This window comes from Siphateles boraxobius, unplaced genomic scaffold (genome assembly GCF_051911475.1).
Source record: "Siphateles boraxobius isolate OS27281-9 unplaced genomic scaffold, OSU_SipBor_1 5, whole genome shotgun sequence".
NCBI classification, from domain to species: Eukaryota; Metazoa; Chordata; class Actinopteri; order Cypriniformes; family Leuciscidae; genus Siphateles; species Siphateles boraxobius.
This window is the reverse complement of record NW_027509141.1, coordinates 3,361,193-3,387,368: the sequence shown is the minus strand read 5'-3', so window position 1 is coordinate 3,387,368 and position 26,176 is coordinate 3,361,193. Positions and strand designations below refer to the sequence as shown.

Here is a 26,176-nt window from a genome sequence, read left to right as displayed (position 1 = left end):
GATAAAGGGGGCACTCGGTTTTGAACCTGGGACCTCTTGATCTGCAGTCAAATGCTCTACCGCTGAGCTATACCCCCTTTAAAATAACTTTTTCCAAAGTAAAAAAAAATCCCAGTAATTTTCTTAAATCCATCTGTAGAAGGTAAATGAACAATGTGTTTGGCTTGTCGTGAACAAGGATAAAAGTACCAAAGATTATATTGGGACATGATAAAGGGGGCACTCGGATTTGAACCGGGGACCTCTTGATCTGCAGTCAAATGCTCTACTACTGAGCTATACCCCCTTTAAAATAACTTTTTCCAAAGTAAAAAAAAATCCAAGTAATTTTCTTAAATTCATCTGTATAAGGTAAATGAACAATGTGTTTGGCTTGTCGTGAACAAGGATAAAAGTACCAAAGATCACATTGGGACATGATAAAGGGGGCACTCGGATTTGAACCGGGGACCTCTTGATCTGCAGTCAAATGCTCTACCACTGAGCTATACCCCCTTTCCATTATCTTTTTCCAGAGTAAAAACAAAATCCCAGTAATTTTCTTAAAGTTGTCTGTAGAAGGTAAAAGAACAATGTGCCTGGCTTGTCGTGAACTACGATAACAGTACCAAAGATCACATTCAGATTGCGACATGATAAAGGGGTCACTTGGATTTGAATTGTTGACCTCTTGATCTGCAGTCAAATTCTCTACCACTGAGCTACACCCCCTTTCAGAAAACCTTTTTCAAAGTAAATAAAATCCCAGTAATTTTCTTAAATTCATCTGTAGAAGGTAAATGAACAAGGTGTTTGGCTTGTCGTGAACAAGGATAAAAGTACCAAAGATCACATTGGGACATGATAAAGGGGGCACTTGGATTTGAATCGTGGACCTCTTGATCTGCAGTCAAATTCTCTACCCCTGAGCTACACCCCCTTTCAGAAAACCTTTTTCAAAGTAAATAAAATCCCAGTAATTTTCTTAAATTCATCAGTAGAAGGTAACAGAACAAATGTTTGGTTTGAAGTGAGCTAGGTTTAAAGTACCAAAGATCACATTCAGATTGGGACTTGATAAAGGGGGCACTTGGTTTTGAACCTGGGACCTCTTGATTTGCAGTCAAATGCTCTACCGCTGAGCTATACCCCCTTTAAAATAACTTTTTCCAAAGTAAAAAAAAATCCCAGTAATTTTCTTAAATCCATCTGTAGAAGGTAAATGAACAATGTGTTTGGCTTGTCGTGAACAAGGATAAAAGTACCAAAGATTATATTGGGACATGATAAAGGGGGCACTCAGATTTGAACCGGGGACCTCTTGATCTGCAGTCAAATGCTCTACTACTGAGCTATACCCCCTTTAAACTAACTTTTTCCAAAGTAAAAAAAAATCCAAGTAATTTTCTTAAATTCATCTGTATAAGGTAAATGAACAATGTGTTTGGCTTGTCGTGAACAAGGATAAAAGTACCAAAGATCACATTGGGACATGATAAAGGGGGCACTCGGATTTGAACCGGGGACCTCTTGATCTGCAGTCAAATGCTCTACCACTGAGCTATACCCCCTTTCCATTATCTTTTTCCAGAGTAAAAACAAAATCCCAGTAATTTTCTTAAAGTTGTCTGTAGAAGGTAAAAGAACAATGTGCCTGGCTTGTCGTGAACTACGATAACAGTACCAAAGATCACATTCAGATTGCGACATGATAAAGGGGTCACTTGGATTTGAATTGTTGACCTCTTGATCTGCAGTCAAATTCTCTACCACTGAGCTACACCCCCTTTCAGAAAACCTTTTTCAAAGTAAATAAAATCCCAGTAATTTTCTTAAATTCATCTGTAGAAGGTAAATGAACAAGGTGTTTGGCTTGTCGTGAACAAGGATAAAAGTACCAAAGATCACATTGGGACATGATAAAGGGGGCACTTGGATTTGAATCGTGGACCTCTTGATCTGCAGTCAAATTCTCTACCCCTGAGCTACACCCCCTTTCAGAAAACCTTTTTCAAAGTAAATAAAATCCCAGTAATTTTCTTAAATTCATCAGTAGAAGGTAACAGAACAAATGTTTGGTTTGAAGTGAGCTAGGATTACAGTACCAAAGATCACATTCAGATTGGGACTTGATAAAGGGGGCACTTGGTTTTGAACCTGGGACCTCTTGATCTGCAGTCAAATGCTCTACCGCTGAGCTATACCCCCTTTAAAATAACTTTTTCCAAAGTAAAAAAAAATCCCAGTAATTTTCTTAAATTCATCTGTAGAAGGTAAATGAACAATGTGTTTGGCTTGTCGTGAACAAGGATAAAAGTACCAAAGATCACATTGGGACATGATAAAGGGGGCACTCGGATTTGAACCGGGGACCTCTTGATCTGCAGTCAAATGCTCTACTACTGAGCTATACCCCCTTTAAAATGACTTTTTCCAAAGTAAAAAAAAATCCAAGTAATTTTCTTAAATTCATCTGTATAAGGTAAATGAACAATGTGTTTGGCTTGTCGTGAACAAGGATAAAAGTACCAAAGATCACATTGGGACATGATAAAGGGGGCACTCGGATTTGAACCTATTGATCTGCAGTCAAATGCTCTACCACTGAGCTATACCCCCTTTAAATTAGCTTTTTCCAAAGTAACAAAAATCCCAGTAATTTTCTTAAATTCATCTGTAGAAGGTAAATGAACAATGTGTTTGGCTTGTCGTGAACAAGGATAAAAGTACCAAAGATCACATTGGGACATGATAAAGGGGGCACTCGGATTTGAACCGGGGCTATACCCCCTTTAAATTAACTTTTTCCAAAGTAAAAAAAATCCCAGTAATTTTCTTAAAGTTGTCTGTAGAAGGTAAAAGAACAATGTGCCTGGCTTGTCGTGAACTACGATAACAGTACCAAAGATCACATTCAGATTGCGACATGATAAAGGGGTCACTTGGATTTGAATTGTTGACCTCTTGATCTGCAGTCAAATTCTCTACCACTGAGCTACACCCCCTTTCAGAAAACCTTTTTCAAAGTAAATAAAATCCCAGTAATTTTCTTAAATTCATCTGTAGAAGGTAAATGAACAAGGTGTTTGGCTTGTCGTGAACAAGGATTAAAGTACCAAAGATCACATTGGGACATGATAAAGGGGGCACTTGGATTTGAATCATGGACCTCTTGATCTGCAGTCAAATTCTCTACCCCTGAGCTACACCCCCTTTCAGAAAACCTTTTTCAAAGTAAATAAAATCCCAGTAATTTTCTTAAATTCATCAGTAGAAGGTAACAGAACAAATGTTTGGTTTGAAGTGAGCTAGGATTACAGTACCAAAGATCACATTCAGATTGGGACTTGATAAAGGGGGCACTTGGTTTTGAACCTGGGACCTCTTGATCTGCAGTAAAATGCTCTACCGCTGAGCTATACCCCCTTTAAAATAACTTTTTCCAAAGTAAAAAAAAATCCCAGTAATTTTCTTAAATTCATCTGTAGAAGGTAAATGAACAATGTGTTTGGCTTGTCGTGAACAAGGATAAAAGTACCAAAGATCACATTGGGACATGATAAAGGGGGCACTCGGATTTGAACCGGGGACCTCTTGATCTGCAGTCAAATGCTCTACTACTGAGCTATACCCCCTTTAAAATGACTTTTTCCAAAGTAAAAAAAAATCCAAGTAATTTTCTTAAATTCATCTGTATAAGGTAAATGAACAATGTGTTTGGCTTGTCGTGAACAAGGATAAAAGTACCAAAGATCACATTGGGACATGATAAAGGGGGCACTCGGATTTGAACCGGGGACCTCTTGATCTGCAGTCAAATGCTCTACCACTGAGCTATACCCCCTTTAAAATAACTTTTTCCAAAGTAAAAAAAAATCCCAGTAATTTTCTTAAATTCATCTGTATAAGGTAAATGAACAATGTGTTTGGCTTGTCGTGAACAAGGATAAAAGTACCAAAGATCACATTGGGACATGATAAAGGGGGCACTCGGATTTGAACCGGGGACCTCTTGATCTGCAGTCAAATGCTCTACCACTGAGCTATACCCCCTTTAAACTAGATTTTTACAAAGTAAAAAAAAATCCCAGTAATTTTCTTAAAGTTGTCTGTAGAAGGTAAAAGAACAATGTGCCTGGCTTGTCGTGAACTACGATAACAGTACCAAAGATCACATTCAGATTGTGACATGATAAAGGGGTCACTTGGATTTGAATTGTTGACCTCTTGATCTGCAGTCAAATTCTCTACCACTGAGCTACACCCCCTTTCAGAAAACCTTTTTCAAAGTAAATAAAATCCCAGTAATTTTCTTAAATTCATCAGTAGAAGGTAACAGATCAAATGTTTGGCTTTTTGTGAGCTAGGATAGCAGCATCAAGTAACACATTCAGATTGGGACATGATAAAGGGGACCCTTGCATTTCAACCTGAGACATCTCGATCTGCAGATAAATAATCTACCACTGAGCTATACCCCCTTTCAATTAACTTTTTCCACAGTAAAAAAAATCCCAGTAATTTTCTTAAAGTTGTCTGTAGAAGGTAAAAGAACAATGTGTTTGGTTTGTAGTGAGCTAGGATAACAGTACCAAAGATCACATTCAGATTGGTACTTGATAAAGGGGGCACTCGGATTTGAACCGGGGACCTCTTGATCTGCAGTCAAATGCTCTACCACTGAGCTATACCCCCTTTAAACTAGATTTTTCCAAAGTAAAAAAAAATCCCAGTAATTTTCTTAAAGTTGTCTGTAGAAGGTAAAAGAACAATGTGCCTGGCTTGTCGTGAACTACGATAACAGTACCAAAGATCACATTCAGATTGCGACATGATAAAGGGGTCACTTGGATTTGAATTGTTGACCTCTTGATCTGCAGTCAAATTCTCTACCACTGAGCTACACCCCCTTTCAGAAAACCTTTTTCAAAGTAAATAAAATCCCAGTAATTTTCTTAAATTCATCTGTAGAAGGTAAATGAACAAGGTGTTTGGCTTGTCGTGAACAAGGATAAAAGTACCAAAGATCACATTGGGACATGATAAAGGGGGCACTTGGATTTGAATCGTGGACCTCTTGATCTGCAGTCAAATTCTTTACCCCTGAGCTACACCCCCTTTCAGAAAACCTTTTTCAAAGTAAATAAAATCCCAGTAATTTTCTTAAATTCATCAGTAGAAGGTAACAGAACAAATGTTTGGTTTGTAGTGAGCTAGGATTACAGTACCAAAGATCACATTCAGATTGGGACTTGATAAAGGGGGCACTCGGTTTTGAACCTGGGACCTCTTGATCTGCAGTCAAATGCTCTACCGCTGAGCTATACCCCCTTTAAAATAACTTTTTCCAAAGTAAAAAAAAATCCCAGTAATTTTCTTAAATCCATCTGTAGAAGGTAAATGAACAATGTGTTTGGCTTGTCGTGAACAAGGATAAAAGTACCAAAGATTATATTGGGACATGATAAAGGGGGCACTCGGATTTGAACCGGGGACCTCTTGATCTGCAGTCAAATGCTCTACTACTGAGCTATACCCCCTTTAAAATAACTTTTTCCAAAGTAAAAAAAAATCCAAGTAATTTTCTTAAATTCATCTGTATAAGGTAAATGAACAATGTGTTTGGCTTGTCGTGAACAAGGATAAAAGTATCAAAGATCACATTAGGACATGATAAAGGGGGCACTCGGATTTGAACCGGGGACCTCTTGATCTGCAGTCAAATGCTCTACCACTGAGCTATACCCCCTTTCCATTATCTTTTTCCAGAGTAAAAACAAAATCCCAGTAATTTTCTTAAAGTTGTCTGTAGAAGGTAAAAGAACAATGTGCCTGGCTTGTCGTGAACTACGATAACAGTACCAAAGATCACATTCAGATTGCGACATGATAAAGGGGTCACTTGGATTTGAATTGTTGACCTCTTGATCTGCAGTCAAATTCTCTACCACTGAGCTACACCCCCTTTCAGAAAACCTTTTTCAAAGTAAATAAAATCCCAGTAATTTTCTTAAATTCATCTGTAGAAGGTAAATGAACAAGGTGTTTGGCTTGTCGTGAACAAGGATAAAAGTACCAAAGATCACATTGGGACATGATAAAGGGGGCACTTGGATTTGAATCGTGGACCTCTTGATCTGCAGTCAAATTCTCTACCCCTGAGCTACACCCCCTTTCAGAAAACCTTTTTCAAAGTAAATAAAATCCCAGTAATTTTCTTAAATTCATCAGTAGAAGGTAACAGAACAAATGTTTGGTTTGAAGTGAGCTAGGTTTAAAGTACCAAAGATCACATTCAGATTGGGACTTGATAAAGGGGGCACTTGGTTTTGAACCTGGGACCTCTTGATTTGCAGTCAAATGCTCTACCGCTGAGCTATACCCCCTTTAAAATAACTTTTTCCAAAGTAAAAAAAAATCCCAGTAATTTTCTTAAATCCATCTGTAGAAGGTAAATGAACAATGTGTTTGGCTTGTCGTGAACAAGGATAAAAGTACCAAAGATTATATTGGGACATGATAAAGGGGGCACTCAGATTTGAACCGGGGACCTCTTGATCTGCAGTCAAATGCTCTACTACTGAGCTATACCCCCTTTAAACTAACTTTTTCCAAAGTAAAAAAAAATCCAAGTAATTTTCTTAAATTCATCTGTATAAGGTAAATGAACAATGTGTTTGGCTTGTCGTGAACAAGGATAAAAGTACCAAAGATCACATTGGGACATGATAAAGGGGGCACTTGGATTTGAACCGGGGACCTCTTGATCTGCAGTCAAATGCTCTACCACTGAGCTATACCCCCTTTCCATTATCTTTTTCCAGAGTAAAAACAAAATCCCAGTAATTTTCTTAAAGTTGTCTGTAGAAGGTAAAAGAACAATGTGCCTGGCTTGTCGTGAACTACGATAACAGTACCAAAGATCACATTCAGATTGCGACATGATAAAGGGGTCACTTGGATTTGAATTGTTGACCTCTTGATCTGCAGTCAAATTCTCTACCACTGAGCTACACCCCCTTTCAGAAAACCTTTTTCAAAGTAAATAAAATCCCAGTAATTTTCTTAAATTCATCTGTAGAAGGTAAATGAACAAGGTGTTTGGCTTGTCGTGAACAAGGATAAAAGTACCAAAGATCACATTGGGACATGATAAAGGGGGCACTTGGATTTGAATCGTGGACCTCTTGATCTGCAGTCAAATTCTCTACCCCTGAGCTACACCCCCTTTCAGAAAACCTTTTTCAAAGTAAATAAAATCCCAGTAATTTTCTTAAATTCATCAGTAGAAGGTAACAGAACAAATGTTTGGTTTGAAGTGAGCTAGGATTACAGTACCAAAGATCACATTCAGATTGGGACTTGATAAAGGGGGCACTTGGTTTTGAACCTGGGACCTCTTGATCTGCAGTCAAATGCTCTACCGCTGAGCTATACCCCCTTTAAAATAACTTTTTCCAAAGTAAAAAAAAATCCCAGTAATTTTCTTAAATTCATCTGTAGAAGGTAAATGAACAATGTGTTTGGCTTGTCGTGAACAAGGATAAAAGTACCAAAGATCACATTGGGACATGATAAAGGGGGCACTCGGATTTGAACCGGGGACCTCTTGATCTGCAGTCAAATGCTCTACTACTGAGCTATACCCCCTTTAAAATGACTTTTTCCAAAGTAAAAAAAAATCCAAGTAATTTTCTTAAATTCATCTGTATAAGGTAAATGAACAATGTGTTTGGCTTGTCGTGAACAAGGATAAAAGTACCAAAGATCACATTGGGACATGATAAAGGGGGCACTCGGATTTGAACCTATTGATCTGCAGTCAAATGCTCTACCACTGAGCTATACCCCCTTTAAATTAGCTTTTTCCAAAGTAACAAAAATCCCAGTAATTTTCTTAAATTCATCTGTAGAAGGTAAATGAACAATGTGTTTGGCTTGTCGTGAACAAGGATAAAAGTACCAAAGATCACATTGGGACATGATAAAGGGGGCACTCGGATTTGAACCGGGGCTATACCCCCTTTAAATTAACTTTTTCCAAAGTAAAAAAAATCCCAGTAATTTTCTTAAAGTTGTCTGTAGAAGGTAAAAGAACAATGTGCCTGGCTTGTCGTGAACTACGATAACAGTACCAAAGATCACATTCAGATTGCGACATGATAAAGGGGTCACTTGGATTTGAATTGTTGACCTCTTGATCTGCAGTCAAATTCTCTACCACTGAGCTACACCCCCTTTCAGAAAACCTTTTTCAAAGTAAATAAAATCCCAGTAATTTTCTTAAATTCATCTGTAGAAGGTAAATGAACAAGGTGTTTGGCTTGTCGTGAACAAGGATTAAAGTACCAAAGATCACATTGGGACATGATAAAGGGGGCACTTGGATTTGAATCATGGACCTCTTGATCTGCAGTCAAATTCTCTACCCCTGAGCTACACCCCCTTTCAGAAAACCTTTTTCAAAGTAAATAAAATCCCAGTAATTTTCTTAAATTCATCAGTAGAAGGTAACAGAACAAATGTTTGGTTTGAAGTGAGCTAGGATTACAGTACCAAAGATCACATTCAGATTGGGACTTGATAAAGGGGGCACTTGGTTTTGAACCTGGGACCTCTTGATCTGCAGTAAAATGCTCTACCGCTGAGCTATACCCCCTTTAAAATAACTTTTTCCAAAGTAAAAAAAAATCCCAGTAATTTTCTTAAATTCATCTGTAGAAGGTAAATGAACAATGTGTTTGGCTTGTCGTGAACAAGGATAAAAGTACCAAAGATCACATTGGGACATGATAAAGGGGGCACTCGGATTTGAACCGGGGACCTCTTGATCTGCAGTCAAATGCTCTACTACTGAGCTATACCCCCTTTAAAATGACTTTTTCCAAAGTAAAAAAAAATCCAAGAAATTTTCTTAAATTCATCTGTATAAGGTAAATGAACAATGTGTTTGGCTTGTCGTGAACAAGGATAAAAGTACCAAAGATCACATTGGGACATGATAAAGGGGGCACTCGGATTTGAACCGGGGACCTCTTGATCTGCAGTCAAATGCTCTACCACTGAGCTATACCCCCTTTAAAATAACTTTTTCCAAAGTAAAAAAAAATCCCAGTAATTTTCTTAAATTCATCTGTATAAGGTAAATGAACAATGTGTTTGGCTTGTCGTGAACAAGGATAAAAGTACCAAAGATCACATTGGGACATGATAAAGGGGGCACTCGGATTTGAACCGGGGACCTCTTGATCTGCAGTCAAATGCTCTACCACTGAGCTATACCCCCTTTAAACTAGATTTTTACAAAGTAAAAAAAAATCCCAGTAATTTTCTTAAAGTTGTCTGTAGAAGGTAAAAGAACAATGTGCCTGGCTTGTCGTGAACTACGATAACAGTACCAAAGATCACATTCAGATTGTGACATGATAAAGGGGTCACTTGGATTTGAATTGTTGACCTCTTGATCTGCAGTCAAATTCTCTACCACTGAGCTACACCCCCTTTCAGAAAACCTTTTTCAAAGTAAATAAAATCCCAGTAATTTTCTTAAATTCATCAGTAGAAGGTAACAGATCAAATGTTTGGCTTTTTGTGAGCTAGGATAGCAGCATCAAGTAACACATTCAGATTGGGACATGATAAAGGGGACCCTTGCATTTCAACCTGAGACATCTCGATCTGCAGATAAATAATCTACCACTGAGCTATACCCCCTTTCAATTAACTTTTTCCACAGTAAAAAAAATCCCAGTAATTTTCTTAAAGTTGTCTGTAGAAGGTAAAAGAACAATGTGTTTGGTTTGTAGTGAGCTAGGATAACAGTACCAAAGATCACATTCAGATTGGTACTTGATAAAGGGGGCACTCGGATTTGAACCGGGGACCTCTTGATCTGCAGTCAAATGCTCTACCACTGAGCTATACCCCCTTTAAACTAGCTTTTTCCAAAGTAAAAAAAAATCCCAGTAATTTTCTTAAATTCATCTGTAGAAGGTAAATGAACAAGGTGTTTGGCTTGTCGTGAACAAGGATAAAAGTACCAAAGATCACATTGGGACATGATAAAGGGGGCACTCGGTTTTGAACCGGGGATCTCTTGATCTGCAGTGAAATGCTCTACCGCTGAGCTATACCCCCTTTAAATTAACTTTTTCCAAAGTAAAAAAAAATCCCAGTAATTTTCTTAAATTCATCTGTAGAAGGTAAATGAACAATGTGTTTGGCTTGTCGTGAACAAGGATAAAAGTACCAAAGATCACATTGGGACATGATAAAGGGAGCACTCGGATTTGAACCGGGGACCTCTTGATCTGCAGTCAAATGCTCTACTACTGAGCTATACCCCCTTTAAAATAACTTTTTCCAAAGTAAATAAAAATCCAAGTAATTTTCTTAAATTCATCTGTATAAGGTAAATGAACAATGTGTTTGGCTTGTCGTGAACAAGGATAAAAGTACCAAAGATCACATTGGAACATGATAAAGGGGGCACTCGGATTTGAACCGGGGACCTCTTGATCTGCAGTCAAATGCTCTACCGCTGAGCTATACCCCCTTTAAATTAACTTTTTCCAAAGTAAAAAAAAATCCCAGTAATTTTCTTAAATTCATCTGTAGAAGGTAAATGAACAATGTGTTTGGCTTGTCGTGAACAAGGATAAAAGTACCAAAGATCACATTGGGACATGCTCAAGGGGGCACTCGGATTTGAACCGGGGACCTCTTGATCTGCAGTCAAATGCTCTACTACTGAGCTATACCCCCTTTAAAATAACTTTTTCCAAAGTAAAAAAAAATCCAAGTAATTTTCTTAAATTCATCTGTATAAGGTAAATGAACAATGTGTTTGGCTTGTCGTGAACAAGGATAAAAGTACCAAAGATCACATTGGGACATGATAAAGGGGGCACTCGGATTTGAACCGGGGAACTCTTGATCTGCAGTCAAATGCTCTACCACTGAGCTATACCCCCTTTAAAATAACTTTTTCCAAAGTAAAAAAAAATCCAAGTAATTTTCTTAAATTCATCTGTATAAGGTAAATGAACAATGTGTTTGGCTTGTCGTGAACAAGGATAAAAGTACCAAAGATCACATTGGGACATGATAAAGGAGGCACTCGGATTTGAACCGGGGACCTCTTGATTTGCAGTCAAATGCTCTACCACTGAGCTATACCCCCTTTAAAATAACTTTTTCCAAAGTAAAAAAAAATCCCAGTAATTTTATTAAATTCATCTGTATAAGGTAAATGAACAATGTGTTTGGCTTGTCGTGAACAAGGATAAAAGTACCAAAGATCACATTGGGATATGATAAAGGGGGCACTCGGATTTGAACCGGGGACCTCTTGATCTGCAGTCAAATGCTCTACCACTGAGCTATACCCCCTTTCCATTATCTTTTTCCAGAGTAAAAAAAAAAATCCCAGTAATTTTCTTAAAGTTGTCTGTAGAAGGTAAAAGAACAATGTGCCTGGCTCGTCGTGAACTACGATAACAGTACCAAAGATCACATTCAGATTGCGACATGATAAAGGGGGCACTTCGATTTGAATTGTTGACCTCTTGATCTGCAGTCAAATTCTCTACCACTGAGCTACACCCCCTTTCAGAAAACCTTTTTCAAAGTAAAAAAAATCCCAGGAATTTTCTTAAAGTTGTCTGTAGAAGGTAACAGATCAAATGTTTGGCTTGTTGTGAACTAGGATAGCAGCATCAAGTAACACATTCAGATTGGGACATGATAAAAGGGACCCTTGCATTTCAACCTGAGACATCTCGATCTGCAGATAAATGCTCTACCACTGAGCTATACCCCCTTTCAATTAACTTTTTCCAAAGTAAAAAAAATCCCAGTAATTTTCTTAAATTCATCTGTAGAAGGTAAAAGAACAATGTGCCTGGCTCGTCGTGAACTACGATAACAGTACCAAAGATCACATTCAGATTGCGACATGATAAAGGGGGCACTTGGATTTGAATCGTGGACCTCTTGATCTGCAGTCAAATGCTCTACCGCTGAGCATTACCCCCTTTAAATTAACTTTTTCCAAAGTAAAAAAAAATCCCAGTAATTTTCTTAAATTCATCTGTAGAAGGTAAATGAACAATGTGTTTGGCTTGTCGTGAACAAGGATAAAAGTACCAAAGATCACATTGGGACATGATAAAGGGGGCACTCGGATTTGAACCGGGGACCTCTTGATCTGCAGTCAAATGCTCTACTACTGAGCTATACCCCCTTTAAAATAACTTTTTCCAAAGTAAATAAAAATCCAAGTAATTTTCTTAAATTCATCTGTATAAGGTAAATGAACAATGTGTTTGGCTTGTCGTGAACAAGGATAAAAGTACCAAAGATCACATTGGGACATGATAAAGGGGGCACTCGGATTTGAACCGGGGACCTCTTGATCTGCAATTAAATGCTCCACCTCTGAGCTATACCCCCTTTAAAATAACTTTTTCCAAAGTAAAAAAAAAATCCCAGTAATTTTCTTAAATTCATCTGTATAAGGTAAATGAGAAATGTGTTTGGCTTGTCGTGAACAAGGATAAAAGTACCAAAGATCACATTGGGACATAATAAAGGGGGCACTCGGATTTGAACCTCTTGATCTGCAGTCAAATGCTCTACCACTGAGCTATACCCCCTTTAAATTAGCTTTTTTCAAAGTAAAAAAAAATCCCAGTAATTTTCTTAGATTCATCTGTAGAAGGTAAATGAACAAGGTGTTTGGCTTGTCGTGAACAAGGATAAAAGTACCAAAGATCACATTGGGACATGATAAAGGGGGCACTCGGATTTGAACCGGGGACCTCTTGATCTGCAGTCAAATGCTCTACCACTGAGCTACACCCCCTTTAAATTAGCTTTTTCCAAAGTAAAAAAATCCCAGTAATTTTCTTAAATTCGTCTGTAGAAGGTAAAAGAACAATGTGTTTGGTTTGTAGTGAGCTAGGATAACAGTACCAAAGATCACATTGGGACATGATAAAGGGGGCACTCGGATTTGAACCGGGGACCTCTTGATCTGCAGTCAAATGCTCTACCACTGAGCTATACCCCCTTTAAATTAGCTTTTTCCAAAGTAAAAAAAATCCCAGTAATTTTCTTAAATTCATCTGTACAAGGTAAATGAACAATGTGTTTGGCTTGTCGTCAACAAGGATAAAAGTACCAAAGATCACATTGGGACATGATAAAGGGGGCACTCGGATTTGAACCGGGGACCTCTTGATCTGCAGTCAAATGCTCTACCTCTGAGCTATACCCCCTTTAAAATAACTTTTTCCAAAGTAAAAAAACAATCCCAGTAATTTTCTTAAATTCATCTGTATAAGGTAAATGAACAATGTGTTTGGCTTGTCGTGAACAAGGATAAAAGTACCAAAGATCACATTGGGACATGATAAAGGGGGCACTCGGATTTGAACCTCTTGATCTGCAGTCAAATGCTCTACCACTGAGCTATACCCCCTTTAAATTAGCTTTTTTCAAAGTAAAAAAAAATCCCAGTAATTTTCTTAGATTCATCTGTAGAAGGTAAATGAACAAGGTGTTTGGCTTGTCGTGAACAAGGATAAAAGTACCAAAGATCACATTGGGACATGATAAAGGGGGCACTCGGATTTGAACCTATTGATCTGCAGTCAAATGCTCTACCACTGAGCTATACCCCCTTTAAATTAGCTTTTTCCAAAGTAACAAAAATCCCAGTAATTTTCTTAAATTCATCTGTAGAAGGTAAATGAACAATGTGTTTGGCTTGTCGTGAACAAGGATAAAAGTACCAAAGATCACATTGGGACATGATAAAGGGGGCACTCGGATTTGAACCGGGGCTATACCCCCTTTAAATTAACTTTTTCCAAAGTAAAAAAAATCCCAGTAATTTTCTTAAAGTTGTCTGTAGAAGGTAAAAAAACAATGTGTTTGGTTTGTAGTGAGCTAGGATAACAGTACCAAAGATCACATTCAGATTGGTACTTGATAAAGGGGGCACTCTGATTTGAACCGGGGACCTCTTGATCTTCAGTCAACTGCTCTACCACTGAGCTATACCCCCTTTAAATTAGCTTTTCCAAAGTAAAAAAAAAATGAACAATGTGTTTGGCTTGTCGTGAACAAGGATAAAAGTACCAAAGATCACATTGGGACATGATAAAGGGGGCACTCGGATTTGAACCAGGGTCCTCTTGATCTGCAGTCAAATGCTCTACCACTGAGCTATACCCCCTTTTAATTAACTTTTTCCAAAGTAAAAAAATCCCAGTAATTTTCTTAAATTCATCTGTAGAAGGTAAAAGAACAATGTGTTTGGTTTGTAGTGAGCTAGGATAACAGTACCAAAGATCACATTCAGATTGGTACTTGATAAAGGGGGCACTCGGATTTGAACCGGGGACCTCTTGATCTGCAGTCAAATGCTCTAACACTGAGCTATACCCCCTTTAAATTAGCTTTTTCCAAAGTAAAAAAAAATCCCAGTAATTTTCTTAAATTCATCTGTACAAGGTAAATGAACAATGTGTTTGGTCTTAGTGTTAGACTTGGATTTGAATCGTAGACTTCTTGATCTGCAGTCAAATTCTCCACCACTGAGCTACACCCCCTTTCAATTAACTTTTTTCCAAAGTAAAAAAAATCCCAGTAATTTTCTTAAAGTTGTCTGTAGAAGGTAAAAGAACAATGTGTTTGGTTTGTAGTGAGCTACGATAACAGTACCAAAGATCACATTCAGATTGGTACTTGATAAAGGGGGCACTCGGATTTGAACCGGGGCTATACCCCCTTTAAATTAACTTTTTCCAAAGTAAAAAAAATCCCAGTAATTTTCTTAAAGTTGTCTGTAAAAGGTAAAAGAACAATGTGCCTGGCTTGTCGTGAACTACGATAACAGTACCAAAGATCACATTCAGATTGCGACATGATAAAGGGGGCACTTGGATTTGAATCGTGGACCTCTTGATCTGCAGTCAAATTCTCTACCACTGAGCTACACCCCCTTTCAGAAAACCTTTTTCAAAGTAAATAAAATCCCAGTAATTTTCTTAAATTCATCAGTAGAAGGTAACAGAACAAATGTTTGGCTTGTTGTGAACTAGGATAGCATCATCAAGTAACACATTCAGATTGGGACATGATAAAGGGGACCCTTCCATTTCAACCTGAGACATCTGGATCTGCAGATAAATGCTCTACCACTGAGCTATACCCCCTTTCAATTAACTTTTTCCAAAGTAAGAAAAATCCCAGTAATTTTCTTAAAGTTGTCTGTAGAAGGTAAAAGAACAATGTGTTTGGTTTGTAGTGAGCTAGGATAACAGTACCAAAGATCACATTGGTACTTGATAAAGGGGGCACTTGGATTTGAACCGGGGGCCTCTTGATCTGCAGTCAAATGCTCTACCATGAGCTATAGCCCCTTTCAATTAACTTTTTCCAAAGTAAAAAAAAATCCCAGTCATTTTCTTAAATGCATCTCTAGCAGGTAAAAGAACAAAGTGTTTGACACTAGCATTATCACGCCAAAGATCATATTCAGATTGGGACATGATAAAGGGGACAATCGGATTTGAACCGTTGATTTGAACCACTGATTTATAACTCCATTCAGAAAACCTTTTTCAAGGTAAAAACTAAATCCCAGTAACTTTCCTAAATTCGTCAGTAGATGGTAAAAGAGCAAATGTTTGGCTTGTTGTGAACAAGGATAGCAGCATCAAGTAACACATTCAGATTGGGACATGATAAAGGGGACCCTTGCATTTCAACCTGAGACATCTCGATCTGCAGATAAATGCTCTACCACTGAGCTATACCCCCTTTCAGAGAACCCTTTTCAAAGTAAAAAAAAAAAATCCCAGTAATTTTCTTAAATTCATCTGTAGAAGGTAAATGAACAAGGTGTTTGGCTTGTCGTGAACAAGGATAAAAGTACCAAAGATCACATTGGTACTTGATAAAGGGGGCACTCGGATTTGAACCGGGGACCTCTTGATCTGCAGTAAAATGCTCTACCACTGAGCTATTCCCCCTTTAAATTAACTTTTTCCAAAGTAAAAAAAAATCCCAGTAATTTTCTTAAATTCATCTGTAGAAGGTAAATGAACAAGGTGTTTGGCTTGTCGTGAACAAGGATAAAAGTACCAAAGATCACACTGGGACATGATAAAGCGGGCACTCGGCTTTGAACCGGGGACCTCATGATCTGCAGTCAAATGCTCTACCACTGAGCTATACCCCATTTAAATTACCTTTTTCCAAATTAAAAAAATCCCAGTAATTTTCTTAAAGTTGTCTGTAGAAGGTAAAAGAACAATGTGCTTGGCTTGTCGTGAACTACGATAACAGTACCAAAGATCACATTCAGATTGCGACATGATAAAGGGGGCACTTGGATTTGAATCGTGGACCTCTTGATCTGCAGTCAAATGCTCTACCACTGAGCTACACCCCCTTTCAGAAAACCTTTTTCAAAGTAAATAAAATCCCAGTAATTTTCTTAAATTCATCAGTAGAAGGTAACAGAACAAATGTTTGGCTTGTTGTGAACTAGGATAGCAGCATCAAGTAACACATTCAGATTGGGACATGATAAAGGGGACCCTTGCATTTCAACCTGAGACATCTCGATCTGCAGTCAAATTCTCTACCCCTGAGCTACACCCCCTTTCAGAAAACCTTTTTCAAAGTAAATAAAATCCCAGTAATTTTCTTAAATTCATCAGTAGAAGGTAACAGAACAAATGTTTGGTTTGTAGTGAGCTAGGATTACAGTACCAAAGATCACATTCAGATTGGGACTTGATAAAGGGGGCACTTGGTTTTGAACCTGGGACCTCTTGATCTGCAGTCAAATCTTCTACCGCTGAGCTATACCCCCTTTAAAATAACTTTTTCCAAAGTAAAAAAAAATCCCAGTAATTTTCTTAAATCCATCTGTAGAAGGTAAATGAACAATGTGTTTGGCTTGTCGTGAACAAGGATAAAAGTACCAAAGATTATATTGGGACATGATAAAGGGGGCACTCGGATTTGAACCGGGGACCTCTTGATCTGCAGTCAAATGCTCTACTACTGAGCTATACCCCCTTTAAAATAACTTTTTCCAAAGTAAAAAAAAATCCAAGTAATTTTCTTAAATTCATCTGTATAAGGTAAATGAACAATGTGTTTGGCTTGTCGTGAACAAGGATAAAAGTACCAAAGATCACATTGGGACATGATAAAGGGGGCACTCGGATTTGAACCAGGGACCTCTTGATCTGCAGTCAAATGCTCTACCACTGAGCTATACCCCCTTTCCATTATCTTTTTCCAGAGTAAAAACAAAATCCCAGTAATTTTCTTAAAGTTCTCTGTAGAAGGTAAAAGAACAATGTGCCTGGCTTGTCGTGAACTACGATAACAGTACCAAAGATCACATTCAGATTGCGACATGATCAAGGGGGCACTTGGATTTGAATTGTTGACCTCTTGATCTGCAGTCAAATTCTCTACCACTGAGCTACACCCCCTTTCAGAAAACCTTTTTCAAAGTAAATAAAATCCCAGTAATTTTCTTAAATTGATCAGTAGAAGGTAACAGATCAAATGTTTGGCTTTTTGTGAACTAGGATAGCAGCATCAAGTAACATTCAGATTGGGACATGATAAAGGGGACCCTTGCATGTCAACCTGAGACATCTCGATCTGCAGATAAATGCTCTACCACTGAGCTATACCCCCTTTCAATTAACTTTTTCCAAAGTAAAAAAAATCCCAGTAATTTTCTTAAAGTTGTCTGTAGAAGGTAAAAGAACAATGTGTTTGGTTTGTAGTGAGCTAGGATAACAGTACCAAAGATCACATTCAGATTGGTACTTGATAAAGGGGGCACTCGGATTTGAACCGGGGACCTCTTGATCTGCAGTCAAATGCTCTACCACTGAGCTATACCCCCTTTAAACTAGCTTTTTCCAAAGTAAAAAAAAATCCCAGTAATTTTCTTAAAGTTGTCTGTAGAAGGTAAAAGAACAATGTGCCTGGCTTGTCGTGAACTACGATAACAGTACCAAAGATCACATTCAGATTGCGACATGATAAAGGGGTCACTTGGATTTGAATTGTTGACCTCTTGATCTGCAGTCAAATTCTCTACCACTGAGCTACACCCCCTTTCAGAAAACCTTTTTCAAAGTAAATAAAATCCCAGTAATTTTCTTAAATTCATCAGTAGAAGGTAACAGATCAAATGTTTGGCTTTTTGTGAACTAGGATAAATGCTCCACCACTGAGCTATACCCCCTTTAAACTAGCTTTTTCCAAAGTAAAAAAAAATCCCAGTAATTTTCTTAAATTCATCTGTAGAAGGTAAATGAACAAGGTGTTTGGCTTTTCGTGAACAAGGATAAAAGTACCAAAGATCACATTGGGACATGATAAAGGGGGCACTCGGTTTTGAACCGGGGATCTCTTGATCTGCAGTCAAATGCTCTACCGCTGAGCTATACCCCCTTTAAATTAACTTTTTCCAAAGTAAAAAAAAATCCCAGTAATTTTCTTAAATTCATCTGTAGAAGGTAAATGAACAATGTGTTTGGCTTGTCGTGAACAAGGATAAAAGTACCAAAGATCACATTGGGACATGATAAAGGGGGCACTCGGATTTGAACCGGGGACCTCTTGATCTGCAGTGAAATGCTCTACTACTGAGCTATACCCCCTTTAAAATAACTTTTTCCAAAGTAAAAAAAAATCCCAGTAATTTTCTTAAATTCATCTGTAGAAGGTAAATGAACAATGTGTTTGGCTTGTCGTGAACAAGGATAAAAGTACCAAAGATCACATTGGGACATGATAAAGGGGGCACTCGAATTTGAACCGGGGACCTCTTGATCTGCAGTCAAATGCTCTACTACTGAGCTATACCCCCTTTAAAATAACTTTTTCCAAAGTAAAAAAAAATCCAAGTAATTTTCTTAAATTCATCTGTATAAGGTAAATGAACAATGTGTTTGGCTTGTCGTGAACAAGGATAAAAGTACCAAAGATCACATTGGGACATGATAAAGGGGGAACTCGGATTTGAACCTCTTGATCTGCAGTCAAATGCTCTACCGCTGAGCTATACCCCCTTTAAATTAGCTTTTTTCAAAGTAAAAAAAAATCCCAGTAATTTTCTTAGATTCATCTGTAGTAGGTAAATGAACAAGGTGTTTGGCTTGTCGTGAACAAGGATAAAAGTACCAAAGATCACATTGGGACATGATAAAGGGGGCACTTGGATTTGAATCGTGGACCTCTTGATCTGCAGTCAAATTCTCTACCCCTGAGCTACACCCCCTTTCAGAAAACCTTTTTCAAAGTAAATAAAATCCCAGTAATTTTCTTAAATTCATCAGTAGAAGGTAACAGAACAAATGTTTGGTTTGAAGTGAGCTAGGATTACAGTACCAAAGATCACATTCAGATTGGGACTTGATAAAGGGGGCACTTGGTTTTGAACCTGGGACCTCTTGATCTGCAGTCAAATGCTCTACCGCTGAGCTATACCCCCTTTAAAATAACTTTTTCCAAAGTAAAAAAAAATCCCAGTAATTTTCTTAAATTCATCTGTAGAAGGTAAATGAACAATGTGTTTGGCTTGTCGTGAACAAGGATAAAAGTACCAAAGATCACATTGGGACATGATAAAGGGGGCACTCGGATTTGAACCGGGGACCACTTGATCTGCAGTCAAGTGCTCTACCACTGAGCTATACCCCCTTTCCATTAACTTTTTCCAGAGTAAAAACAAAATCCCAGTAATTTTCTTAAAGTTGTCTGTAGAAGGTAAAAGAACAATGTGCCTGGCTTGTCGTGAACTACGAGAACAGTACCAAAGATCACATTCAGATTGCGACATGATAAAGGGGTCACTTGGATTTGAATTGTTGACCTCTTGATCTGCAGTCAAATTCTCTACCACTGAGCTACACCCCCTTTCAGAAAACCTTTTTCAAAGTAAATAAAATCCCAGTAATTTTCTTAAATTCATCTGTAGAAGGTAAATGAACAAGGTGTTTGGCTTGTCGTGAACAAGGATAAAAGTACCAAAGATCACATTGGGACATGATAAAGGGGGCACTTGGATTTGAATCGTGGACCTCTTGATCTGCAGTCAAATTCTTTACCCCTGAGCTACACCCCCTTTCAGAAAACCTTTTTCAAAGTAAATAAAATCCCAGTAATTTTCTTAAATTCATCAGTAGAAGGTAACAGAACAAATGTTTGGTTTGTAGTGAGCTAGGATTACAGTACCAAAGATCACATTCAGATTGGGACTTGATAAAGGGGGCACTCGGTTTTGAACCTGGGACCTCTTGATCTGCAGTCAAATGCTCTACCGCTGAGCTATACCCCCTTTAAAATAACTTTTTCCAAAGTAAAAAAAAATCCCAGTAATTTTCTTAAATCCATCTGTAGAAGGTAAATGAACAATGTGTTTGGCTTGTCGTGAACAAGGATAAAAGTACCAAAGATTATATTGGGACATGATAAAAGGGGCACTTGGATTTGAACCGGGGACCTCTTGATCTGCAGTCAAATGCTCTACTACTGAGCTATACCCCCTTTAAAATAACTTTTTCCAAAGTAAAAAAAAATCCAAGTAATTTTCTTAAATTCATCTGTATAAGGTAAATGAACAATGTGTTTGGCTTGTCGTGAACAAGGATAAAAGTACCAAAGATCACATTGGGACATGATAAAGGGGGCACTCGGATTTGAACCGGGGACCTCTTGATCTGCAGTCAAATGCTCTACCACTGAGCTATACCCCCTTTCCATTATCTTTTTCCAGAGTAAAAACAAAATCCCAGTAATTTTCTTAAAGTTGTCTGTAGAAGGTAAAAGAACAATGTGCCTGGCTTGTCGTGAACTACGATAACAGTACCAAAGATCACATTCAGATTGCGACATGATAAAGGGGTCACTTGGATTTGAATTGTTGACCTCTTGATCTGCAGTCAAATTCTCTACCACTGAGCTACACCCCCTTTCAGAAAACCTTTTTCAAAGTAAATAAAATCCCAGTAATTTTCTTAAATTCATCTGTAGAAGGTAAATGAACAAGGTGTTTGGCTTGTCGTGAACAAGGATAAAAGTACCAAAGATCACATTGGGACATGATAAAGGGGGCACTTGGATTTGAATCGTGGACCTCTTGATCTGCAGTCAAATTCTCTACCCCTGAGCTACACCCCCTTTCAGAAAACCTTTTTCAAAGTAAATAAAATCCCAGTAATTTTCTTAAATTCATCAGTAGAAGGTAACAGAACAAATGTTTGGTTTGAAGTGAGCTAGGTTTACAGTACCAAAGATCACATTCAGATTGGGACTTGATAAAGGGGGCACTTGGTTTTGAACCTGGGACCTCTTGATTTGCAGTCAAATGCTCTACCGCTGAGCTATACCCCCTTTAAAATAACTTTTTCCAAAGTAAAAAAAAATCCCAGTAATTTTCTTAAATCCATCTGTAGAAGGTAAATGAACAATGTGTTTGGCTTGTCGTGAACAAGGATAAAAGTACCAAAGATTATATTGGGACATGATAAAGGGGGCACTCAGATTTGAACCGGGGACCTCTTGATCTGCAGTCAAATGCTCTACTACTGAGCTATACCCCCTTTAAACTAACTTTTTCCAAAGTAAAAAAAAATCCAAGTAATTTTCTTAAATTCATCTGTATAAGGTAAATGAACAATGTGTTTAGCTTGTCGTGAACAAGGATAAAAGTACCAAAGATCACATTGGGACATGATAAAGGGGGCACTCGGATTTGAACCGGGGACCTCTTGATCTGCAGTCAAATGCTCTACCACTGAGCTATACCCCCTTTCCATTATCTTTTTCCAGAGTAAAAACAAAATCCCAGTAATTTTCTTAAAGTTGTCTGTAGAAGGTAAAAGAACAATGTGCCTGGCTTGTCGTGAACTACGATAACAGTACCAAAGATCACATTCAGATTGCGACATGATAAAGGGGTCACTTGGATTTGAATTGTTGACCTCTTGATCTGCAGTCAAATTCTCTACCACTGAGCTACACCCCCTTTCAGAAAACCTTTTTCAAAGTAAATAAAATCCCAGTAATTTTCTTAAATTCATCTGTAGAAGGTAAATGAACAAGGTGTTTGGCTTGTCGTGAACAAGGATAAAAGTACCAAAGATCACATTGGGACATGATAAAGGGGGCACTTGGATTTGAATCGTGGACCTCTTGATCTGCAGTCAAATTCTCTACCCCTGAGCTACACCCCCTTTCAGAAAACCTTTTTCAAAGTAAATAAAATCCCAGTAATTTTCTTAAATTCATCAGTAGAAGGTAACAGAACAAATGTTTGGTTTGAAGTGAGCTAGGATTACAGTACCAAAGATCACATTCAGATTGGGACTTGATAAAGGGGGCACTTGGTTTTGAACCTGGGACCTCTTGATCTGCAGTCAAATGCTCTACCGCTGAGCTATACCCCCTTTAAAATAACTTTTTCCAAAGTAAAAAAAAATCCCAGTAATTTTCTTAAATTCATCTGTAGAAGGTAAATGAACAATGTGTTTGGCTTGTCGTGAACAAGGATAAAAGTACCAAAGATCACATTGGGACATGATAAAGGGGGCACTCGGATTTGAACCGGGGACCTCTTGATCTGCAGTCAAATGCTCTACTACTGAGCTATACCCCCTTTAAAATGACTTTTTCCAAAGTAAAAAAAAATCCAAGTAATTTTCTTAAATTCATCTGTATAAGGTAAATGAACAATGTGTTTGGCTTGTCGTGAACAAGGATAAAAGTACCAAAGATCACATTGGGACATGATAAAGGGGGCACTCGGATTTGAACCTATTGATCTGCAGTCAAATGCTCTACCACTGAGCTATACCCCCTTTAAATTAGCTTTTTCCAAAGTAACAAAAATCCCAGTAATTTTCTTAAATTCATCTGTAGAAGGTAAATGAACAATGTGTTTGGCTTGTCGTGAACAAGGATAAAAGTACCAAAGATCACATTGGGACATGATAAAGGGGGCACTCGGATTTGAACCGGGGCTATACCCCCTTTAAATTAACTTTTTCCAAAGTAAAAAAAATCCCAGTAATTTTCTTAAAGTTGTCTGTAGAAGGTAAAAGAACAAAGTGCCTGGCTTGTCGTGAACTACGATAACAGTACCAAAGATCACATTCAGATTGCGACATGATAAAGGGGTCACTTGGATTTGAATTGTTGACCTCTTGATCTGCAGTCAAATTCTCTACCACTGAGCTACACCCCCTTTCAGAAAACCTTTTTCAAAGTAAATAAAATCCCAGTAATTTTCTTAAATTCATCTGTAGAAGGTAAATGAACAATGTGTTTGGCTTGTCGTGAACAAGGATAAAAGTACCAAAGATCACATTGGGACATGATAAAGGGGGCACTCGGATTTGAACCGGGGCTATACCCCCTTTAAATTAACTTTTTCCAAAGTAAAAAAAATCCCAGTAATTTTCTTAAAGTTGTCTGTAGAAGGTAAAAGAACAAAGTGCCTGGCTTGTCGTGAACTACGATAACAGTACCAAAGATCACATTCAGATTGCGACATGATAAAGGGGTCACTTGGATTTGAATTGTTGACCTCTTGATCTGCAGTCAAATTCTCTACCACTGAGCTACACCCCCTTTCAGAAAACCTTTTTCAAAGTAAATAAAATCCCAGTAATTTTCTTAAATTCATCTGTAGAAGGTAAATGAACAAGGTGTTTGGCTTGTCGTGAACAAGGATTAAAGTACCAAAGATCACATTGGGACATGATAAAGGGGGCACTTGGATTTGAATCATGGACCTCTTGATCTGCAGTCAAATTCTCTACCCCTGAGCTACACCCCCTTTCAGAAAACCTTTTTCAAAGTAAATAAAATCCCAGTAATTTTCTTAAATTCATCAGTAGAAGGTAACAGAACAAATGTTTGGTTTGAAGTGAGCTAGGATTACAGTACCAAAGATCACATTCAGATTGGGACTTGATAAAGGGGGCACTTGGTTTTGAACCTGGGACCTCTTGATCTGCAGTAAAATGCTCTACCGCTGAGCTATACCCCCTTTAAAATAACTTTTTCCAAAGTAAAAAAAAATCCCAGTAATTTTCTTAAATTCATCTGTAGAAGGTAAATGAACAATGTGTTTGGCTTGTCGTGAACAAGGATAAAAGTACCAAAGATCACATTGGGACATGATAAAGGGGGCACTCGGATTTGAACCGGGGACCTCTTGATCTGCAGTCAAATGCTCTACTACTGAGCTATACCCCCTTTAAAATGACTTTTTCCAAAGTAAAAAAAAATCCAAGTAATTTTCTTAAATTCATCTGTATAAGGTAAATGAACAATGTGTTTGGCTTGTCGTGAACAAGGATAAAAGTACCAAAGATCACATTGGGACATGATAAAGGGGGCACTCGGATTTGAACCGGGGACCTCTTGATCTGCAGTCAAATGCTCTACCACTGAGCTATACCCCCTTTAAAATAACTTTTTCCAAAGTAAAAAAAAATCCCAGTAATTTTCTTAAATTCATCTGTATAAGGTAAATGAACAATGTGTTTGGCTTGTCGTGAACAAGGATAAAAGTACCAAAGATCACATTGGGACATGATAAAGGGGGCACTCGGATTTGAACCGGGGACCTCTTGATCTGCAGTCAAATGCTCTACCACTGAGCTATACCCCCTTTAAACTAGATTTTTCCAAAGTAAAAAAAAATCCCAGTAATTTTCTTAAAGTTGTCTGTAGAAGGTAAAAGAACAATGTGCCTGGCTTGTCGTGAACTACGATAACAGTACCAAAGATCACATTCAGATTGCGACATGATAAAGGGGTCACTTGGATTTGAATTGTTGACCTCTTGATCTGCAGTCAAATTCTCTACCACTGAGCTACACCCCCTTTCAGAAAACCTTTTTCAAAGTAAATAAAATCCCAGTAATTTTCTTAAATTCATCAGTAGAAGGTAACAGATCAAATGTTTGGCTTTTTGTGAGCTAGGATAGCAGCATCAAGTAACACATTCAGATTGGGACATGATAAAGGGGACCCTTGCATTTCAACCTGAGACATCTCGATCTGCAGATAAATAATCTACCACTGAGCTATTCCCCCTTTCAATTAACTTTTTCCACAGTAAAAAAAATCCCAGTAATTTTCTTAAAGTTGTCTGTAGAAGGTAAAAGAACAATGTGTTTGGTTTGTAGTGAGCTAGGATAACAGTACCAAAGATCACATTCAGATTGGTACTTGATAAAGGGGGCACTCGGATTTGAACCGGGGACCTCTTGATCTGCAGTCAAATGCTCTACCACTGAGCTATACCCCCTTTAAACTAGATTTTTCCAAAGTAAAAAAAAATCCCAGTAATTTTCTTAAAGTTGTCTGTAGAAGGTAAAAGAACAATGTGCCTGGCTTGTCGTGAACTACGATAACAGTACCAAAGATCACATTCAGATTGCGACATGATAAAGGGGTCACTTGGATTTGAATTGTTGACCTCTTGATCTGCAGTCAAATTCTCTACCACTGAGCTACACCCCCTTTCAGAAAACCTTTTTCAAAGTAAATAAAATCCCAGTAATTTTCTTAAATTCATCAGTAGAAGGTAACAGATCAAATGTTTGGCTTTTTGTGAACTAGGATAGCAGCATCAAGTAACACATTCAGATTGGGACATGATAAAGGGGACCCTTGCATTTCAACCTGAGACATCTCGATCTGCAGATAAATGCTCTACCACTGAGCTATACCCCCTTTCAATTATATTTTTCCAAAGTAAAAAAAATCCCAGTAATTTTCTTAAAGTTGTCTGTAGAAGGTAAAAGAACAATGTGTTTGGTTTGTAGTGAGCTAGGATAACAGTACCAAAGATCACATTCAGATTGGTACTTGATAAAGGGGGCACTCGGATTTGAACCGGGGACCTCTTGATCTGCAGTCAAATGCTCTACCACTGAGCTATACCCCCTTTAAACTAGCTTTTTCCAAAGTAAAAAAAAATCCCAGTAATTTTCTTAAATTCATCTGTAGAAGGTAAATGAACAAGGTGTTTGGCTTGTCGTGAACAAGGATAAAAGTACCAAAGATCACATTGGGACATGATAAAGGGGGCACTCGGTTTTGAACCGGGGATCTCTTGATCTGCAGT

General features: G+C 38.0%; 1 protein-coding gene and 57 non-coding genes across 58 annotated transcripts in view; 1 reads left to right on the top strand and 57 right to left on the bottom strand.

Annotated features, from left to right (window-relative positions):
- LOC143712218 (uncharacterized) overlaps nt 1-26,176 on the top strand; it is a 96,466-nt gene that overhangs the window by 30,624 nt on the left and 39,666 nt on the right. The gene's annotated exons all lie outside the window — the stretch shown is intronic.
- Nucleotides 6-77, bottom strand: trnac-gca (transfer RNA cysteine (anticodon GCA)). Its single transcript has one exon. It is a non-coding gene; the product is annotated as a tRNA-Cys (tRNA).
- Nucleotides 215-286, bottom strand: trnac-gca (transfer RNA cysteine (anticodon GCA)). Its single transcript has one exon. It is a non-coding gene; the product is annotated as a tRNA-Cys (tRNA).
- On the bottom strand, nt 424-495 carry trnac-gca (transfer RNA cysteine (anticodon GCA)). Its single transcript has one exon. It is a non-coding gene; the product is annotated as a tRNA-Cys (tRNA).
- Nucleotides 1,061-1,132, bottom strand: trnac-gca (transfer RNA cysteine (anticodon GCA)). Its single transcript has one exon. It is a non-coding gene; the product is annotated as a tRNA-Cys (tRNA).
- Nucleotides 1,270-1,341, bottom strand: trnac-gca (transfer RNA cysteine (anticodon GCA)). The gene has a single exon. It is a non-coding gene; the product is annotated as a tRNA-Cys (tRNA).
- On the bottom strand, nt 1,479-1,550 carry trnac-gca (transfer RNA cysteine (anticodon GCA)). The gene has a single exon. It is a non-coding gene; the product is annotated as a tRNA-Cys (tRNA).
- trnac-gca (transfer RNA cysteine (anticodon GCA)) lies at nt 2,116-2,187 on the bottom strand. Its single transcript has one exon. It is a non-coding gene; the product is annotated as a tRNA-Cys (tRNA).
- On the bottom strand, nt 2,325-2,396 carry trnac-gca (transfer RNA cysteine (anticodon GCA)). Its single transcript has one exon. It is a non-coding gene; the product is annotated as a tRNA-Cys (tRNA).
- trnac-gca (transfer RNA cysteine (anticodon GCA)) lies at nt 3,543-3,614 on the bottom strand. The gene has a single exon. It is a non-coding gene; the product is annotated as a tRNA-Cys (tRNA).
- Nucleotides 3,752-3,823, bottom strand: trnac-gca (transfer RNA cysteine (anticodon GCA)). The gene has a single exon. It is a non-coding gene; the product is annotated as a tRNA-Cys (tRNA).
- On the bottom strand, nt 3,961-4,032 carry trnac-gca (transfer RNA cysteine (anticodon GCA)). Its single transcript has one exon. It is a non-coding gene; the product is annotated as a tRNA-Cys (tRNA).
- trnac-gca (transfer RNA cysteine (anticodon GCA)) lies at nt 4,603-4,674 on the bottom strand. The gene has a single exon. It is a non-coding gene; the product is annotated as a tRNA-Cys (tRNA).
- trnac-gca (transfer RNA cysteine (anticodon GCA)) lies at nt 5,239-5,310 on the bottom strand. Its single transcript has one exon. It is a non-coding gene; the product is annotated as a tRNA-Cys (tRNA).
- Nucleotides 5,448-5,519, bottom strand: trnac-gca (transfer RNA cysteine (anticodon GCA)). The gene has a single exon. It is a non-coding gene; the product is annotated as a tRNA-Cys (tRNA).
- trnac-gca (transfer RNA cysteine (anticodon GCA)) lies at nt 5,657-5,728 on the bottom strand. Its single transcript has one exon. It is a non-coding gene; the product is annotated as a tRNA-Cys (tRNA).
- Nucleotides 6,294-6,365, bottom strand: trnac-gca (transfer RNA cysteine (anticodon GCA)). Its single transcript has one exon. It is a non-coding gene; the product is annotated as a tRNA-Cys (tRNA).
- trnac-gca (transfer RNA cysteine (anticodon GCA)) lies at nt 6,503-6,574 on the bottom strand. Its single transcript has one exon. It is a non-coding gene; the product is annotated as a tRNA-Cys (tRNA).
- On the bottom strand, nt 6,712-6,783 carry trnac-gca (transfer RNA cysteine (anticodon GCA)). Its single transcript has one exon. It is a non-coding gene; the product is annotated as a tRNA-Cys (tRNA).
- trnac-gca (transfer RNA cysteine (anticodon GCA)) lies at nt 7,349-7,420 on the bottom strand. Its single transcript has one exon. It is a non-coding gene; the product is annotated as a tRNA-Cys (tRNA).
- Nucleotides 7,558-7,629, bottom strand: trnac-gca (transfer RNA cysteine (anticodon GCA)). The gene has a single exon. It is a non-coding gene; the product is annotated as a tRNA-Cys (tRNA).
- trnac-gca (transfer RNA cysteine (anticodon GCA)) lies at nt 8,776-8,847 on the bottom strand. Its single transcript has one exon. It is a non-coding gene; the product is annotated as a tRNA-Cys (tRNA).
- Nucleotides 8,985-9,056, bottom strand: trnac-gca (transfer RNA cysteine (anticodon GCA)). Its single transcript has one exon. It is a non-coding gene; the product is annotated as a tRNA-Cys (tRNA).
- Nucleotides 9,194-9,265, bottom strand: trnac-gca (transfer RNA cysteine (anticodon GCA)). The gene has a single exon. It is a non-coding gene; the product is annotated as a tRNA-Cys (tRNA).
- On the bottom strand, nt 9,836-9,907 carry trnac-gca (transfer RNA cysteine (anticodon GCA)). The gene has a single exon. It is a non-coding gene; the product is annotated as a tRNA-Cys (tRNA).
- On the bottom strand, nt 10,254-10,325 carry trnac-gca (transfer RNA cysteine (anticodon GCA)). Its single transcript has one exon. It is a non-coding gene; the product is annotated as a tRNA-Cys (tRNA).
- On the bottom strand, nt 10,463-10,534 carry trnac-gca (transfer RNA cysteine (anticodon GCA)). Its single transcript has one exon. It is a non-coding gene; the product is annotated as a tRNA-Cys (tRNA).
- trnac-gca (transfer RNA cysteine (anticodon GCA)) lies at nt 10,672-10,743 on the bottom strand. The gene has a single exon. It is a non-coding gene; the product is annotated as a tRNA-Cys (tRNA).
- Nucleotides 10,881-10,952, bottom strand: trnac-gca (transfer RNA cysteine (anticodon GCA)). Its single transcript has one exon. It is a non-coding gene; the product is annotated as a tRNA-Cys (tRNA).
- Nucleotides 11,090-11,161, bottom strand: trnac-gca (transfer RNA cysteine (anticodon GCA)). The gene has a single exon. It is a non-coding gene; the product is annotated as a tRNA-Cys (tRNA).
- trnac-gca (transfer RNA cysteine (anticodon GCA)) lies at nt 11,299-11,370 on the bottom strand. The gene has a single exon. It is a non-coding gene; the product is annotated as a tRNA-Cys (tRNA).
- trnac-gca (transfer RNA cysteine (anticodon GCA)) lies at nt 12,152-12,223 on the bottom strand. The gene has a single exon. It is a non-coding gene; the product is annotated as a tRNA-Cys (tRNA).
- On the bottom strand, nt 12,773-12,844 carry trnac-gca (transfer RNA cysteine (anticodon GCA)). Its single transcript has one exon. It is a non-coding gene; the product is annotated as a tRNA-Cys (tRNA).
- trnac-gca (transfer RNA cysteine (anticodon GCA)) lies at nt 12,980-13,051 on the bottom strand. Its single transcript has one exon. It is a non-coding gene; the product is annotated as a tRNA-Cys (tRNA).
- trnac-gca (transfer RNA cysteine (anticodon GCA)) lies at nt 13,188-13,259 on the bottom strand. Its single transcript has one exon. It is a non-coding gene; the product is annotated as a tRNA-Cys (tRNA).
- Nucleotides 14,150-14,221, bottom strand: trnac-gca (transfer RNA cysteine (anticodon GCA)). The gene has a single exon. It is a non-coding gene; the product is annotated as a tRNA-Cys (tRNA).
- trnac-gca (transfer RNA cysteine (anticodon GCA)) lies at nt 14,363-14,434 on the bottom strand. The gene has a single exon. It is a non-coding gene; the product is annotated as a tRNA-Cys (tRNA).
- trnac-gca (transfer RNA cysteine (anticodon GCA)) lies at nt 15,951-16,022 on the bottom strand. Its single transcript has one exon. It is a non-coding gene; the product is annotated as a tRNA-Cys (tRNA).
- On the bottom strand, nt 17,008-17,079 carry trnac-gca (transfer RNA cysteine (anticodon GCA)). Its single transcript has one exon. It is a non-coding gene; the product is annotated as a tRNA-Cys (tRNA).
- On the bottom strand, nt 17,217-17,288 carry trnac-gca (transfer RNA cysteine (anticodon GCA)). Its single transcript has one exon. It is a non-coding gene; the product is annotated as a tRNA-Cys (tRNA).
- trnac-gca (transfer RNA cysteine (anticodon GCA)) lies at nt 17,858-17,929 on the bottom strand. The gene has a single exon. It is a non-coding gene; the product is annotated as a tRNA-Cys (tRNA).
- On the bottom strand, nt 18,412-18,483 carry trnac-gca (transfer RNA cysteine (anticodon GCA)). The gene has a single exon. It is a non-coding gene; the product is annotated as a tRNA-Cys (tRNA).
- On the bottom strand, nt 18,621-18,692 carry trnac-gca (transfer RNA cysteine (anticodon GCA)). The gene has a single exon. It is a non-coding gene; the product is annotated as a tRNA-Cys (tRNA).
- On the bottom strand, nt 18,830-18,901 carry trnac-gca (transfer RNA cysteine (anticodon GCA)). Its single transcript has one exon. It is a non-coding gene; the product is annotated as a tRNA-Cys (tRNA).
- On the bottom strand, nt 19,454-19,525 carry trnac-gca (transfer RNA cysteine (anticodon GCA)). The gene has a single exon. It is a non-coding gene; the product is annotated as a tRNA-Cys (tRNA).
- Nucleotides 19,663-19,734, bottom strand: trnac-gca (transfer RNA cysteine (anticodon GCA)). Its single transcript has one exon. It is a non-coding gene; the product is annotated as a tRNA-Cys (tRNA).
- trnac-gca (transfer RNA cysteine (anticodon GCA)) lies at nt 20,300-20,371 on the bottom strand. The gene has a single exon. It is a non-coding gene; the product is annotated as a tRNA-Cys (tRNA).
- Nucleotides 20,718-20,789, bottom strand: trnac-gca (transfer RNA cysteine (anticodon GCA)). Its single transcript has one exon. It is a non-coding gene; the product is annotated as a tRNA-Cys (tRNA).
- Nucleotides 21,355-21,426, bottom strand: trnac-gca (transfer RNA cysteine (anticodon GCA)). Its single transcript has one exon. It is a non-coding gene; the product is annotated as a tRNA-Cys (tRNA).
- trnac-gca (transfer RNA cysteine (anticodon GCA)) lies at nt 21,564-21,635 on the bottom strand. The gene has a single exon. It is a non-coding gene; the product is annotated as a tRNA-Cys (tRNA).
- trnac-gca (transfer RNA cysteine (anticodon GCA)) lies at nt 21,773-21,844 on the bottom strand. Its single transcript has one exon. It is a non-coding gene; the product is annotated as a tRNA-Cys (tRNA).
- On the bottom strand, nt 22,410-22,481 carry trnac-gca (transfer RNA cysteine (anticodon GCA)). Its single transcript has one exon. It is a non-coding gene; the product is annotated as a tRNA-Cys (tRNA).
- trnac-gca (transfer RNA cysteine (anticodon GCA)) lies at nt 22,619-22,690 on the bottom strand. The gene has a single exon. It is a non-coding gene; the product is annotated as a tRNA-Cys (tRNA).
- Nucleotides 24,223-24,294, bottom strand: trnac-gca (transfer RNA cysteine (anticodon GCA)). The gene has a single exon. It is a non-coding gene; the product is annotated as a tRNA-Cys (tRNA).
- trnac-gca (transfer RNA cysteine (anticodon GCA)) lies at nt 24,432-24,503 on the bottom strand. Its single transcript has one exon. It is a non-coding gene; the product is annotated as a tRNA-Cys (tRNA).
- Nucleotides 24,641-24,712, bottom strand: trnac-gca (transfer RNA cysteine (anticodon GCA)). The gene has a single exon. It is a non-coding gene; the product is annotated as a tRNA-Cys (tRNA).
- trnac-gca (transfer RNA cysteine (anticodon GCA)) lies at nt 25,283-25,354 on the bottom strand. The gene has a single exon. It is a non-coding gene; the product is annotated as a tRNA-Cys (tRNA).
- On the bottom strand, nt 25,925-25,996 carry trnac-gca (transfer RNA cysteine (anticodon GCA)). Its single transcript has one exon. It is a non-coding gene; the product is annotated as a tRNA-Cys (tRNA).